The sequence below is a fragment of the Triturus cristatus genome, chromosome 2_1 (assembly GCF_964204655.1).
Source record: "Triturus cristatus chromosome 2_1, aTriCri1.1, whole genome shotgun sequence".
Taxonomy (NCBI): Eukaryota; Metazoa; Chordata; class Amphibia; order Caudata; family Salamandridae; genus Triturus; species Triturus cristatus.
In genome coordinates, this window is record NC_140581.1 from 779988030 (window position 1) to 780002475 (window position 14446).

The 14446-nt window shown below is 45.1% G+C and overlaps 1 protein-coding gene across 1 annotated transcript in view; it reads left to right on the plus strand.

Annotated features, from left to right (window-relative positions):
- Positions 1-2548: 2548 nt before the first annotated feature.
- Positions 2549-14446, plus strand: part of CDC42SE2 (CDC42 small effector 2) — a 352848-nt gene continuing 340950 nt past the window's right edge. Inside the window, exon 1 of the mRNA XM_085632718.1 lies at positions 2549-2950. The gene's annotated coding sequence lies outside the window, so the exon portion shown is untranslated. The remainder of the gene's footprint in view (positions 2951-14446) is intronic.

A 14446-nucleotide genomic window follows, 5' to 3' on the forward strand; every position in this document is an offset into this window, starting at 1 on the left:
AAAGTCAAGTGTTAAATATGTGACTAAACAGCACTGGAAAGAAACTGTGCATCAGTGCAACACCGCAAACACCCCCCTGAAGCTATGGCCCAGCCAATGGAAAGGGTACACGTCCCACCAAAGATATAGAGTGCTTTTTAGAATAGCAGCAGGCTTACAAACTTGTTTTTTTCAAACCAAAGTAGAACAGCAATTTTCCAACATAATAGGCTTTTAAGCAAAAAATAATTGTAATGTGTTTTAATGATGCTGACAACTATTGCACGGTTGGTTTCCTTTCATTTGAGGAGAGGCGGGACTTGTGTGCTTTGTGTTATTATTGGTTTCAACATCAATTTTTCATTTTCTCATTCTCACTGAGGCTTTCCCCAACCCTGGTACAAGCGTACGTCAGGCAGAATTTAACCTATCAAACCGTACCATCTATGGGTAGTTTTGATGCAGCGTCGATATTGTTTACAATTAAACGCATGGATGGCTCTTAGCTGACAGATACCATGTATAGCCCTATCACACTGCCATTTCTCCGTAGGAGAAAAACAAAGAACTAAGTTTATTTGGCAAACATGCAACCGGCATTGTGCTGTGTGACATGACTTTACATTATAAAGAAGGCAAATAATGTTAACTGGTGGAATGTACGGATTTAGCATTGTGTGTCAGAGCCTGGGGAGTGAGTTTGTACACCTTTCGACTAATATGGTCTTCATTGTGAAGCAGGCAGGTGCACGCATGTCAGAGCAAAGTCACATGTTAAATGTGTGAGTAAAGGCACCAGGTAAGTAACTGTGCATCAATGTGCAAGTTACAAGTCAAGTTTGTTTTTTGCGTCAGAAGGGGCAGGGAGGCACCACACGCAGGTACATAAGAGACAATAAGTAGGAGCAGTTGGGAGCTGCGCCATCGGGACGACAATGAGGAACCATGAAGCAAAGAGGGCATGGCGAGGAGTGACAACAGGGGAACCACCAAAAACAATAGAAACAAGAGCGCCGAAGTGCAAAGCCCAGTCCCTGCACGGCCCCGCCCACCAGGCACTGCCTCCTCCTGTGGGACAACCAAAAGGAACAATTAGTTAAATCGCCATGGGAGGATCGAACCACACAAATGAGGGACAATTGCAGTAATAGACCAATTAGAAGCCAGCCTTTCTGAATGCCACAGATAACAACGAATGGTAATCGGGGGAAGTGCCAAAAACCCATTGAAAAGATACAACAGGTCTTCGAGGCTCGACCTAAAAAGGACTAAGAATCGGTCTACGCAGGCCACGTCATAGCAGTTTTCTGTTTAACTTTAAGCCATGTTGCACAACAGCTCATACTGCTTTGCAGCATGTCTAAAAATACACTGACAAAACCAATAGATTTTGTAGAGGTGAAACCTATTGGCTTTGCCAATGCTTGTCTTATACAGCCTCTCACCAGTAAAATTGCTGAAGGATCTTTTATCAAACTTACACTAGTGAAAACAAAGCTGTATTCCACAACTAGGCAATATCGATTTAGATGCCCTGCTACTGACATCTGAAGAGAGAAGACCAGGGTCGGATTGGTAACGCGGGCACTCGGACAATGCCTAAGGGGCCGGTGTCCAGTTCCAGCTGTGGGCCGCTTTTTTGAGCAGTCTGGGGGGCCGATTTGTGTGGTTGCTGCCTTGTTCGGATACTGCCAGCTGCCCAGTGGGTGCCTGAGTGGCCTTTCTGGAAGCAGATGGGCGTCCATTACCTCCCGTTTAGCAACGGGCAGATGTGTCACTCCCTTTCTCTCGCTGGGCCGGGCCATTAATATATGCATATTGAGCAGGGGCAGTGGGCCTGAGCAGAAGTGGCCTCACTTGTTTTCAGGTGTGTTCCACCAGTGCGAACTAATCCGTGCATTTATTTTAACCCCATCCCTCCTTTTATTTAATAACATTTCGCCAAAGCAGTGTTTTGAGGACAGACAATATGCAAATATGGGCCACTTTTTTGGTTTGCGTGCCCTGGCCTAATTTAAATTCCAATCCAACCCTGGAGAAACCCCCTAAAAAGGATTGTAGAGTCAAATCGGTGCTATGATGATTTCAAGAGTACACCTGTGTACTTTGAAATGGGAGCAAGATAAAGGTTTGGACCATTTACAAACTGCTGGGCTTCATTTTGAGTCCTTAGTTTACACGAATTGAGAAAAAAAGTAACTGTTGCCTTTTGAGGTCAGTGTTATTTTGTAGCAGGCCAGGAGCAACCTCTTAATGAATTACGCTCAGGCCAGCAAACCTCCTCGAAAAGGCCTTGCATGCACGTGAACCGGGCGCCTTGCATCCAAGGCTCACTGTTGCACCTGTTCAAATTGTTGAGAGCCGCTGCTGCACTCTCCTTCGCCGAGATCCACGTCAGTTAGCTCCAGCAGAAGAATGATAGACAGTGAGTGATGTATCGATCTCTGGGCACGGCTCTCCTCCCTGCTTCCTCGGTGGCCGCATACAGAGAGCGGCCCCGTGCATTGCCGAGTCCAGGCACGCTGAGCATGGCGGCTCCGCCCCCGGCCCGCCTCCTCCCGCCTGCGTCGCAGCTCTTCGGCTCGCTCACCCCCGGCGGCGGCAAAGGGAGGCTTGTCTCATCCAGAGTACTCTTAGCGCCGCGGAGGTCGCCATCTTCACCGCGTAGCCCTCTTCAGAGCCGGTGACAAGGTCTGTTGCGTCTTGGGGGCCTTGCTATCGGGGAGGAACCCCAGGATCCCCTGCAGCGGCAACGCATCAGGCAGAGGCGGTGGCTGCCCTGGGAGGTGGTCCAGCCTTTCAGTGAGCCGACGGAGGGAGGAGAGCCGGGTGCACACCGCTTGTTTTCAAGCAGGCTCTGCTTACAGACGCCCTGCTGCGGCGGGGAGCAGGACAGCTGCTGAGATCCGGAGGGACTGGACCCCGAGCCGGGGAAATGCAAGGGACAAAGGCGCTCACATGAATCTGATGGGTGAGTGAGGTTGGCATCGCAGCCTGGCACTCCGATACAGCCCACCTGCGGGCATGTTTGTGTATTACATGTAGACTTATGTGCAGTCGGATTCACCCTTTGACGGAAGGGCGGTGTATTAATGATGCCAACACGGGCAGGTGGGGCCCCATCCTAGAGCCCTAGTTCTCTGCCCATGCTGGTTCTGTTGGTGTTCAGGTGTCCTCGGCTACGTTTGTGACACGTTGACCCACCAGGTCCATATGGCGTGGCAAGTGGCATCGTCGTGCCTGGGTGCATTGCTTCCACAGATGACCGTTTCCTGCAGTATGTTGTGTCTGTGTGAATGTGTTTAATGTTCAAACAAGGCTTACTCAATGCACAGTTTCCTTTTGGCTTCTTCTCGTTTCCGCATTTCATCTTCATATACAGAGGATTTGGGGGCATCGTCTGCAGTGCCACCTGTTAGTTGGGCTCGCGGGGTATTTAGAGCTATACGTGCACTGATTGCCCATTGCCTGCGCTGAGCTCGATTCACTGCTCTGTGTGGGAAAAGGACTTCCGTGACACGCAGATGGCTGCGCTCCCATGCATGCTAAATTCGCTCACTGAATGAGGATATTATGTTGGACGTTGAATCTCCCCCACTGGAACTCTGGGGGGGTCGGATATTCCCATACGGATTTCTCTTTTAGGGGCTGTGGCGAAATATGTGTACACGGCACCGGGGTCCTGCTGTTTGTCTCTGTCGGCAGCGCCATGCAAATGCTTCGCGCTTTGCTTGGCTCAGGTGCGAAAAGATGTCGCTGCTAGATTGCTCTCTGTTATTACTTCTGTGGTTTCTTTGCAAAGGTGTTGGTATAGCGATGCACGGGTGTTAATGCGAATTCACGCACTGACTGGACGTGAATGCCGCACTGACGCTTCTGCGTGGAAATGCCCCGTACAGTGCCGCGGCTTTAGCGACAGCTGCCCCAAGCTCAAGTGAAAGCTGGCATCGCACCTCGTTCCTGGAAGGAGGCTATTCAGTCTTAAGGGATGGTCATAAACCGACAATATCGGTTTAAGTGGCGGTCACCAAATGCAGGCCTACTTTCCATTTCGTACATTTATTTTGCGTTCCTTTAAATGTTGTCTCCGGAAAAGTATTCCAGCGTGTTTCTTGAAATATTGATATCCTACTCGTGGGGGGAAATCTCACTGTCGCATAAGTAGAACATGTTGGCAGAATCATGGCACACCTGGAACTTACAGGTAGCAGGCGCAGGATGGAAGTGGTTATAAATTTAAACATCACATTCACAAGTTGCATCTGGTTCGTAAATATTATCATACATGTATTTTCATATTACAGCCGTTGTTGACAATGTATTTATACGACAGAATACATGTTCCTAGGGGTTTGGATATTTGACCTGCTTAAAGAAAACCTCTTATCTAGTCATTGAATGCTTACCATATCAAGCTCTGACTTCTGTTGTGAGTCACCCACCCTACGCTCATCACGAGGCAGGGCCGAGAAATGCATATATCTACTAACTTAAGGGAAACAAGATGGACGTCTCTAGGACGAGAGGGCGTGCTGGCATATACCGAGTAAACAGTAGTGGGGCCAGGACATGCCCATGCTTGCCCTCACCAACTCTGTATGTGAGCCCTGAGAGGGCCCCTTCACTCGCCAGCCATAGCCCCACCTGCGGATTTGTATGTGTGTGTGTGTATATGTATGTGTATATATATATATATATATATATATATATATATATATATTCACTGAAAAAACCATAGGTTTCACACATGTTATAGTTAGCTGGACATTTCACTCGTAAAAAACCATTGAAATTCCCCCGTTATAGTTAGTTCAGCTAAATATAACTTGCGCGACCGCAATCCACTGCTGATGACGTCACATATTACATCACTCATGACATCACTGATGACATCTCAAATGACATCACTCATGACATCATCCAGTGAATGTGTCTTTCTGAAAAATAAATATTTTTTATATATGTATATCTAAAGGTTAATGGAAGAATAAATGGGTAAATAAGTGTCTAAATGGATGTTTTTTTTGTGTAAAATTAAGTGTATAACTGACTTATTAACAGTATCTTGGTGAATACAGTGATGTAATATGTGACGTCATCAGCAGTGGAACTAACTATAACGGGGGAATTTCAATGGTTTTTTAAGAGTGAAATGTCCAGCTAACTATAACGTGTGTGAAACCTATGTTTTTTTAGTGAATTTGTAAGGTTTTTTAAATGCTAATTTATGTATGTATTAAATGTTTTATATATTTATTTTACAATAAACTACCTATGTATATCGTTATAGATTGACTGTATCCTGTAATATGGAATGGCTCAGCTCTTTTTTTTGAATTTGGATAAAGTTGAACAGCATAGTTAATATCTTCTATAAACTTATAAACAGTTTAAAATGTTTTTTTGGTTTTTTTTAAGGGTTTTTAATGCGCGCACCCCGCGACTTTTTGGAAAAAAATAAAATGTTTTTTTCACCCTTCGGGGTCCTTCAGGGACCCCCTGACAAAGGCTAGGGGGTCAGGAACTCTCTACCCTGCCCCCTTTTCACGTTCTCGACCTTTCTTTTTCACTGTCACACACAAAATGGCATCTGACACTTCCTGATTTCGACCGATTGGAATGTTGACTGACATCTAACCACCAATCAGAATTACGCTCGCGGACATTTGGTGCGTGCACCGTGCGCGCACGGTGCGCGCACGGTGCGCGCATATAGATATTTATGAACTTTTAACTGCAATTTTCTCAGGAACTACTGAACAGATTGACACCATATATGCAAAAGGCACATGCCTGACCTCAGGACTACCTCTTTGCCAAATTTCAAGTAATTATGTTCAGCCGTTTGGGCTGTACCTTCGACTAAAAGTCCTATGGGAAAATGCATGGGCAAAACGCGTTTTGGGATCCCCCTTTTTTCTCAGCCCCCGCTTGACGAATCACCCCGAGACTTTCAGGGTAGGAGCTGAGCGGAGCGCCCCATTAGTTTTGAAAATTTCACGAAGATACGTCAACCGGCGCCAAAGTTATTCAAAATAGAATTTTCAGATTTCCTATGGGAACTTGGTCCTAACTATAACCATCTGATAATATACATACATTAGATAGATGTATGTCTGAATCATTGTTGGAATACCTATGCAAATTCCCACTTATCTTACTTTTAGCTGGAGCTTAGTACAACAAACATGTTGTTCATCAGAACATTGGTACAAGCTTTGTGGATGATATATATTCGCTTCCTCTGTGCCTCATAGGAAGGACGAGCAGTGGGGGTCTCTGGAGTCCAGTAATCATGCAATGGGGGTCCACAGAAGTCAAAAGGTTAAGTGCCACTGGTATGGGTTTGGTTGGATCCAGAGGCGGCTCCTCAGCTAAGGCGGAGGAACTTCCCCCCACTTCTATTTCAGCAGTGCAAAATAGAAAATGATAATAGCATGTTATCATTTTCTTTTTCTATGCAGGATTCGGGGTGGGGCTGGCTCCATGACGCCAGAGCAGGGAAGGAGTGGTTTGCACTCTGCTAAGTGCACACAACAGTTTGGCCGGCCATCTAGTGCTGGCCAAACCGTTATGCGCACATGGCATGTTCTCCATTGGGCTGTGTTGCGCAGCCCCATGGAGAACATGCCCAGACTCCCCAGGCATTGCCTGAGCATCTAAACAGGATGCTCGGATCAATCACGACTCGGCTCCTGTAGTGTCATATTGGCTGGGAGAGTCCAGAAGCCTGGGTGCTTGCAGCAGAGGGTGGAGAGGCGTGCGTCAGCTGAAGAGGCGTGAGGCGGATGGAGAGGCTTGCGGCAGACAAGGTAAGTTCATTAAAAAGAAATGTGATCCTACCCCCCACCCACCATCCCTGTTCTGAGTGAGCCGCGACTGGTTGGATCTCGTTTAAGCAAGACTACAAATCCCAGAATGCACTAATCTGTTAAATGAGCCTAGTGCTAGAAATGTGGGGTCCATGTGACATGGATTCATCTCCTCTCCTAATATATAGGGACTCACTGGAGTTGTTGAGTGTGTCCTCCTGGGGAGAGGCTTTCATGGATTTTGAGCCTTTTTTTTTTTTGTATATCATACTATAAATTATTATTGCTTCCCTAGGGCTCTCTGCTTTTTTGCTGGTTTCGGTTTACCTCCTGGCAGAGTCCTTGTATACTTTTATGCTTTAAGAGTTTGTATAGACTTGCCTGCAACCTCTTGAATACTGTAAATCATGTTAAGTGAAGCAGAATGTGACAACATAGTAAATATTGTAACTAAATGCAGGTCACATTAAGCAAATTTCCTCACAGAGGGATGTGCAGGCAGGCTATCGGGTGACCAGGTGTGCAGTGATTATGCGAACGTGGATTATATATGAAGCAAACTATTTTCTGAGAGTCCGGAAGTGATGTGAGTGGAGCTGAGTTTGGAGTAACTCCTGGTTCTGCATTCCTTCAGCTTGGTACTAGAAAGGACCTGCAGATGTCGAATGCAGCTAAATTCAGAAACCTTTGTGAACTAAGCTTGGAGATTGCTACAGCCCTATAATTGTAGAGTTTCTCTATATTTTCGTTACCTCTTGTAGCAGTCTCTAGGTGCTCTGCAGACTTTTCATTCTGAGCTGCCTAGATGGCAGATGCGTAATGGTAGCAGTGTCACACTTTATTTTTGTGCATTGTGCACAGAGAGTGGCTCCAAACTTCACAAGTGGTATGTGAGCGTGTTTCACGTATTTGGTCCAAAGGAGTTTGAGGGTAGATTCAAAAGGTGCTTGCACAAACCAGTCGCCATTGTTGCTTTAGAGGGATGGAGACTTGGTTATTGTGTTAGCCAATAATTTATTCCCCTACTGAATTGTAAATGATTGTTGACAAGTCTGATTTTCTTATGAAGTTTATTCCATTATTCATATGTTTGGACTGAGAAGCAGTTACCTCGTATGTGGGTTTTCGGGTAAGTAGGAACTATCAGCATGGGGGATTTCTGTTCTGAGGTTTTTTTGGGCTGTTAAAGTGCACTAAAGTGCACTTTATTGCACGTTGCACTTTAAATTCTCCTTAACTTCGTTGCTCTCAGACGTGGTAGATGCTTCGTGATGGATTGTGATTCGCTGGGAGGAACCAATATCAGCAAAGGGGGTGGAACCTATCAGTACTCGCAGCCCTTTTAAATGCTAACAGAGGCGCGGCCAAGGCAAGCCTGTCCGTGCCTGGCCAAGGCTAGTTACTGTGCCAAAAAACGTACTTCTACTTCCAACGAAGTCAGATACTTAAATTTGGTAAAACATCAACCTAACCCATCCATCTCACTTCATCTTATTAGGTAGCCTTAGGTTACACAGAACAGCTCAACCACTGAACTGATCAAACCTGTCACTCCCGCCCACTAGCGCGTGCACGGGGATTAACACATCCAACCAGATCACGTTTTTATGTCTTAGCATCAGATCCATGGTTAAGCACCAAATAGAAATATATCAGTAATTGGATTCTGAAAAAAAAATAGATCTATTACTTCTATCAGAAACCTAGCTAACAAATGAATCCTCCCCTGATATCTAAGCTGCTCTTCCAGGAAATTATTTACTCCATGCTAATCATTCAGTGGGCAAAGTAGGTGGAGGCTTGGCAGCAATCATTGGGAGAAAAAAACTGAGACTGAGATTACTTGTCTTGAGTCTTTTGACCTCCCAGCAGTCAACAGTCTCTTTATTAAACCTGACTCCACAACCTCCTCTCTAACTTGGTATACAGCTCTGGGTCATATGCCCCACTTCCCACATACCCGGGCGAACACATTTCCCCTTTAGTAATTACATTTGCAAAAATATTGCCAATTGGTGACCTGGGCAAATGAGGAAACGGGTGGGCAATTGTTTATGGATCTAACGGACATGCAGAGTTGTTTGCAGCGGCAAGTAAAGGTGGGGGTTGCTTGACTAGCCACCAACAATCCTTGGCAGCAGTAAGTTCAGCAGGAAGTTGTTTTAACATCTGGAGGAAAATGGTAGCTACCTGAAATTTGCTAGAGGTCAGGATGACGCTTCCCACAATGTACTGGAGCATCTACTTTTGGGGGATTCCCTTGGTGGGTCCGATGGACAGCGATTCGTTGATTCTTGTATGTTGTATTTACCTACGGTGTGCAGCTGACTAGTGCCACTAGTCCAGAGGAGCCTAGAGTTGCCTGGGGGAACTGGTGTTTGGTCCAGGAGGAGTCACAGTTGTGCAGTCATGTAGTTCCAGGATGGTTGCTACAGGTGCAGAGCATCACGCCATTGGTTGATGCAGTATCTGTTGTCAAAGACTCTGGTCTCTTTGCGTCCTTTGTTGCAAGTCAGATTAGAACTGAGGTTCTGGTGTCAGAGGTGCCCCTTTAATCCTAGATGTAAGGATGTTAGGGGTGTGGATTCAAGTGGCCAATGGGCTACTAGCCCCAGTGGCTAAACTTCCCATGAGGTAACCACAGAACCCTCTATTCTGTCATTTTTTAAAAAATAACAGAAATCTTCCTTCGCTGTACAGACCTGGTAGGCCACCCTGAGGTGAAGCTAGTCTTCTGGGAATCATAATGTGTCTAATAGTCACTGATACCGTACCACAAGCATGAACAGGGAACTGGCCTTCCAAAGAATGGTACAAAAACCATTGAGTAACAAAAGTATCAAATTTATTTAGTGAATATAGTTTTAATTTATATAAATAACATAATGAAAATAGCACCACAATAGTCCGAGCACATTCTACATCACACACACCCATTCCTTCCAACAAGCAAACACATACTCGCACATAATCAGATGTCCTCCAAAATAAGGGTTCCACATTTACAAAATGTCAAAATATATACTTAGACAAATCCCGCACATGATGTGAAGCAATTCAAATAGATTGCAGTTAATAGTCATGATGGACCCTACATGCTTCCCACCGTAATACTGTTTCCCCTTGTATCACGTGATTCTAATAGCATCTCATTTTGACATATGTAAGATGTGTAACTATAAGGTGACCCAATTACCCACTGTAATACTGTTTCCCCTTGTATCACGTGATTCTAATAGCATCTCATTTTGACATATGTAAGATGTGTAACTATAAGGTGACCCAATTACCTGATAGAATTCTATCAACCATGGATGGTGAAATATTGTGTTGGTCTCGTCTAATTTCAAACTTGGGATAAGCAGGCCTCCTAAGCTAGTCAGCACGCCACACTTATCTTACTTAATCATCTTTCTGGCTATAAACCAGTCAGTGGACCTGATGAGTTTTACGCACCCCTCCTCCTCCCAGCCACCTGTCTTTTATATGCTCTTGGTATGTCCCTCACATTTCCTATTGAGCTACTGTTCTAGGCAACCCCACGCACACACCCACATACACAGACATTCACACTTTCATTTTTACAACTCCAGTACTTACAAGAACACACAGACTCTCACATGCATACTTAAATAAACAAAGGCACACACATCGGCACTCACAGGTTGGTTCAGCACTTACCTTGTGGGCCTCGCTGTTCCTCCTCAATGCGTCAGTTCTGCTGAGCCTTGTGGTCAGAGTGGGGACACCAGGGTGGGACCTGATGCACGCGCTACTGAGCATACGTTTGATGGCCGCAGTTCGCCTCCTTCTAAATCTTATTGTCAGGATAGTGCAGGTCTAACCGTGGGGCTTCAGGCGAACAAGCACAATGTCTGTCTATCACTGCACACCCTGTCCTTCCCTGAATCGAGGCCTATAAGGAAATACAGAGGTGTGCAGGCGGGAGGTAAATAAGATGAGCGATGGGAGCATCTGTTCCTGATTGACGTCTTCCACCTTCTAAGTCTTTGGCTGCTCGCCTCATTGGTGAGCCATATGGCGCCTCATCCAGTAGGAGGTGAAGACGGATGCCTGGGGAAGTCTTTCCCTGTGCCAAGCTTGAGTCCATACACTGCCCTTTGCTTTGCACTGGGTAGCCTGCTCGTCCTATAACCAGCATTCACATGCACTGCATGCAGGAGGGAGATGGCTCTGTACATCCTCCATCCCCATGCAGCACACGTCAGACAAATGAGCTATTAAGCTGATCACCATATTATATAATGACTATCGGAAGCCCACTTAGGGAACTTGGCGGCATTCAGCACATTATGCCTTACTGGACGATTTTTTTTTTTCCTTTCATTGCAAAAATATTGTATTGGTGGTTGTATAGAAAGCACTAGTTGGACGGTAATAGTACAGATGCCTCGTATTTAAGGTGTACAGAACGCGGGTTAAAGAGCTGTTTAGGACCCCAGCAAGACCAGCTAAGGACAGCTGTGTTGAGGGAAGTGAATGAGAAAAGTAGTAATAGGATTGTGGCAGGTTAACATGCTTGACTACGGGAAGCCATGATTAATAACGTGTTTTAGTGGTCAGTGCTCAAAGTATGCATAGGCAGGTATAGTCCGGGAATGTGAAATTCAGCGACCAAAGTGTATTCAGTGTAAATAAAGATTTGCTGAATATGGCACATCGTTTACTACATGGTTCATAACTGGCTAATTGAATCAAAAAGCGTTGCAACTTATAAAAGGATCAAAAGCTACTGAGAGGGCTGCATTTCGAATTCAGTATAGTAACATCTGCTTCGAACAGGGGTCTCCAACCTTTTCTGTAGTGGGAGCTACTTCTGCTCAAGGAAAGTCTGCCCGAGCTCCTAGCAAATTTTTAACTGTAAAATAGTGACTGCACTATCACTACCCTAAGCAGGATTATCAGTAGTTACCACCCAAGTATTCCAAGTGCGGTTAATAGCAGAAATGCCGGGAAAAGGTTCATGAATATAAAATGCCTCCACCTGACTTATGCAGTAACATTCAAATCTTGACATGCCCTACGGCACAAAGGACAAAAATTCAGTAGTAGGTCTCCCCAACTCAGCTTGAATTATCATTCATCAGTTTCTTAAAATGCACATTTTTCTTACTTATACCACTTTCCACTGTGGGCAAACAAACTCGGGGCCTTATTTATGAAGGCCTTGCGCCGCATCACTTTTAAAATGGGAAAAAACAGACTACTTTGAATACCCAGGTATTAGTCATATGCCATGGATGCTCACCACGGATGCCTGCATTATGCCAGTAGTGCCAACCATTATACTACGGCTACAGTTGTGCCAAGGTTGGAAACCATAAGGATCAGGGCAGATACCATACATCAGTCATGACCATTATTGTGCCAGGAATAGGTATATGTAGGACAGTCATGCTCCTAGTATGTAAAAGTTGGCTGCCAGTATACCACCAGTAGACCAAAAATACCCAAAATAGTCAAGGATGACCATTATTATGCCATTGGCACTATTATGCCTGGAACAAGCACAATTATGTCAGAGATAACACCCTTGTGATGGGGGCTAGCATACACATTTGGATGTCCTTGATACCAGGCATAGCTTTCAGGAGGCAATAGTGTTTATCATGGATGCACATAAATGCTGATGAGTCTCTTAATTTTCTCTGGTCTAGATCATACCCTGGTCTCACCAGGTCTTGAGCTGATCACTCACCCAACTGACACATTTTCACTCTGACTCCTGCAGTCCCACACTTTGGTGGGTCAGCACTGATTACTGCTCAGGCTACTGCTGCTGTGCTTCTTTTATGGTACACTGTTCAGACACGTGTTATGTCTGATACAGCAGGGACTACAACATGGTCAGTCTCCTTGTGGCTTAGCTATATTGAGATTGGATACAGAGTGTCGAGTCGCAGGCCCTATATACCGATACAGTGTGTGTTTAGGTGTTAGTGAGTTACTGCCAAAGGTTCTGCTGGCTGTCACTCTAAGGGTCTTGAGATGAGCAGTGCTGCATTTTTTAATAGACATCTACCCTCTGAATTTGATACTGGGCTTGACTTCACCTCTGAGAGCTACTTTGAAGGTACTGGTGAGCTACCAGTAGCTCCAGAGGCACTCGTTGGAGACCCCTGGCTTAGAACATTCAACTGGTTGCATTTGGCCTGTTGGGCACTGAATTAAGCAACTACATAAGAGAGATTTTGCCCAGCTAACCCTAAAAACTCCAGTGAACATGTAGAGGGTGTCGTTTGTCCACACACTAGAAACACAACCCCAGAGGGCGGAGGCCATGATTCATTCTTTGTCATGATGGGTTTTAGCACAGCCTATTAGTTATTGCTCCCGAAATCTCAAGGCACTGAAGGATTTGGAAGAACCTCAAACATTTTGCATCTCCCAAGGCTTTCATCTTAAGGTCCCCTAGAGATGCTCTCAGGTGATCCATATTTAATGTACAATGTTGTTCTCGAGGTCTGTGTATTGGTAGTATAAGGTGCTGCCAAAAGCGCCATTGTGTGAATAAACCCACTACTTAGCTTTACAAGTCAATTTTTGAGGCATGTCCTACTCTGGAACATACAACAGTGGTGGGCATCGGGTTTTGCAGCTACAAGTCCGAGCGTGCTAAGGAACATTCGAACTGCTTCCCCTCCATGGTACCGGCACGGGAGGATGGATGGAGGACATATTGATCACCTTCTTAATGACTCCGAAATCAAGGGGTAATATTTAATCTTCTGTAAATAGTGTTCCTGAATTACTTACATCTGTAGGTATGTTGAAGCAACAATCACTGGACAGAAGTTCTAATTAGTAACTGGATATACCGATGGGAGATATGTTCAAACTAATGATGGCGCTTAAATCTGATATATACAGAGTAGCTATTTTACGTAATTTGAATGTATAGAAATGTCTCAAGTATGTAATGCACATCATCTGAATGCACTAGACTAACTTATCGCTGAATTGACTAGGAATAAAATAACAGTACAGTATGCATCTTTGATCAGAGGGAAGGTAGGCAATTTGAAACTCTTCCCTTTAACATAAGCCCCCTTCACCACTTCGGGTACACCTTGTTACAAGACTCAAAAGCCTGTCTGTTACCACATGTACGTGCAAGAGAAAACCACGTACTAAAGAGAAGCGGCGCACAGTCCTGCTTATCCCCTTCCCCTCGAAACAAACCGAACAGAAGCGCAAGACCGTCACATGAACTGACCACAGTTCCTTAAGTGCTGTATCTTCTTCCTTTCATGGGTGCATGTGGCCTTCTGCTCTGAATCACTACTTCCTCATTAAGCGTGACACTTCATTCAAGGTTCAACCGACCGTGCATTACAGAGCTTGAAGTGCTTCCATTTTGAAAGGGCACTTCTATGCATGCAAACACATTTTAAAAGCCCCACTGATATTGCACCAAAGAGTGGGGATTTTGGAAAGAAAGGTTTCTCTTTCAAGGGCGTTCTTGCGACCACTGTAGCTCTCTACCAGTGCTTATAGAATTAATGTAGAATGTATGGAGAGAGGCGCTATAGGTCTGCCCCGCAGCCAGTGGCTGCCACAAGTGTCAGTCTCTTGTTGACCAGCTGTAAATACCAACATTGTATGTCGCGTCATTCATGACTTATGGAGCATTT